Source organism: Clinocottus analis, unplaced genomic scaffold (assembly GCF_023055335.1).
Source record: "Clinocottus analis isolate CAN_PGR_092001 unplaced genomic scaffold, fCliAna1.0.p SCAF_12, whole genome shotgun sequence".
NCBI lineage: Eukaryota > Metazoa > Chordata > Actinopteri > Perciformes > Cottidae > Clinocottus > Clinocottus analis.
In genome coordinates this window covers 8477840-8480339 of record NW_027175843.1, presented here as the reverse complement: position 1 = coordinate 8480339, position 2500 = coordinate 8477840, and the positions used below count along the sequence as shown (strand labels likewise).

The 2500-nt window shown below is 49.0% G+C and overlaps 1 protein-coding gene across 1 annotated transcript in view; it reads right to left on the bottom strand.

The window, feature by feature from the left end:
- The window catches only part of wdr4 (WD repeat domain 4), a 29102-nt gene that overhangs the window by 16430 nt on the left and 10172 nt on the right, over window positions 1-2500 (bottom strand). The window lies entirely within an intron of this gene.

Below are 2500 nucleotides of genomic sequence, written 5' to 3'. Positions count from 1 at the left end.
GGAGTTGCTAACAGGGGAGGTAATGGGGCCAGGTGTTGCTTGTTTGGAGGAAGCAAACAGTTTTTTGACTGTTTTATGGGACACTGCTGTATCAGAGAGAGAACATTGTTTATGGTTTATTTTATGATTTGAGTAGAGTATGTGTCAGGAGCGACCAGCCAAGTAGTGGGTTGAATAGGCAACGGGGGCATTACAGAGAGTCTTGACCTGTATATCCAATGAAGACACCAAAAGCCCAGAAATATAGCTTGTTGCCCCTAAGGATATATACATTGTCAGACCGGTAGCGATGAGTTCCGAAATTTGTGAGCTACAGGCTCAATCACCAATGTGTTAAATGGTAAATAGACCGTACTTGTACAGTCCTTTTCTAGTCTTGCAGGCACACAAAGCTCTTTTACATTACTCGTCATCCTTCACACATTCTCTCATTCTCTCTCTCTCTCTCATTCTTTCTCAGCCAGTCAATCAAATGCCATCCTTGCTTCAAAACACTAACAATAGCAGAAACTCTGAGAGCCTGGTGGAAATTCCACAAAATTACAAACATCACTTTTGCAACTTCAAATTTTACTCATATATGGAACAATCCCGTCTTTCTAAGCCACAACAAACCTCTGTATCTCCACACATGGTCCACTTAAGGTATCACTCTTTTGAAACACATCTTCACCAACGGGAGGTTGAACTGCTGATCCTCTGGTGTGGTCAGAACCACCTGAAGCTGAACAAGCTCAAAACTGTGGCTATGACACTTCAGGAGTAGCCCCCCAACACTGGCCCACATCACCTTACACAACAACACTGGGTTTGCGGTAGAGACCTTCAAGTTTCTGGGATCCACAACCTCCCGGGACCTGAAGTGTGCCTCTGACATCAACACCACCCGGAAAAAGGCCTAGCAGAGTTTGTACTTCCTGCGCCAGCTCAGGAAGTTTAACCTGCCTCAGAAGCTACTCATCCTGTTTTACTCCGCCATCATCCAGTCGGCAGGGCCAGGTCCAGACAGCCACGATCCATGGCGGGGTGCAGGACCAGCTCCAGACAGCTACGGTCCTTGGAAACTTGAGGCGAGGAAGCACAGAGGCTCCCGGAAAGAAGTAGAGTTAGTAATGTGCATTAAAAAGAGAAATAATTTATCCAGGAGAGAAAAAGAGGGGAAAGGTGAAGAGAGATGAGAGAAAGAAGAAGAGGAGAGGCTCAGTGTATCCTAAAATGCCCCCCAGCAGTCTAGGCCTATACCAGCATCAGGGGCTTGGAGCAGGGCTAACCTGAGCCAGCCCTACTACCAACTATAAGCGCTGATAAAGAGGAAAGTCTTAAGTCTACTCTTAAATGAAGTGACCGTGTCTGCCCCCCGGACTGAAAGAGGAAGCTTATTCCACAGAAGAGGAGCTTGATAACTGAAGGCTCTAGCCCCCAACCTATTTTTTTAAACTCTGAGAACCACAAGTAACCCGGCATTCAATAAACACAACTCTCTAGTGGGTTAGTATGGCACTATAAGCTCCTTAAGATATAATGGTGCATTACCAGTTTAGACTTTATAGGTGAGGAGCAGGATTTAAAATATCATGCTTAATCTTACAGGAAACCAGTGGAGAGCAGCTAATACAGGAGTAATGGGATCTATCTTTCTAGTCCTCGTTAATACATGAGCTGCAGCATTTTGGATCAACTGAAGAGACCCAAAGGCCTTATCAGCGGACGATGGGGGCAGCACAGATCTCATCCAGTATAACATCGAAACAGGTGATGCACGGCCGATCAGGATGAGACCTCGACACCTCCCACTGGCCAGGCAGGCTGCGGCAGATAAAGCCCTACAAGGGATGCAGCGAGCGGGAATCATCGAGCCTTCCACCAGCCCCTGGGCCTCGCCGGTCGTCATGGTCCCCAAAAAGCAGAAGGAGGCGTGGCGTTTCTGTGTGGACTTCCGACCCCTCCACAAAGTTACAAAAAAGGACTCCTAGCCCCTTCCACAAATCGACGAAGCTCTCGACACAATGGGAGGGTCAGCCTGGTACTCCTCTTTGGACCTGCGGAGTGGGTATTGGCAGGTCCCCCTCAGCCCTGAAGCTCAGGCCAAAACGGCCTTCATCACTAATGGGGGCTTGTGCCAGTTTAAAGTCCTCCCGTTTGGCCTCTGCAATGCTCCTGCCACATTCGAGAGACTAATGGACAGGATACTCGCTGGTATCCCCCGGCAGGAGTGTGTTGTGTACTTGGACGACATACTGGTGCATGGTGACTCCTTCCAGGCAGCTCTCAGGGCCCTGAGGCGGGTGCTGGAAAGAGTGGCAGCAGCAGGTCTAAAGCTGCACCCACAGAAATGCTCCTTCATGCAACAGGAGGCCACATTTCTGGGGCACAAGATTGGGGGTGGTGGTGTTGGCACCATGGATGATAAAGTGCAGACTGTGAAGGATTGGCCTACCCCCAGCACTGTGGAGGACCTGAAAAGTTTCCTGGGCCTGGCCTCCTACTATAAGAAGTTTGT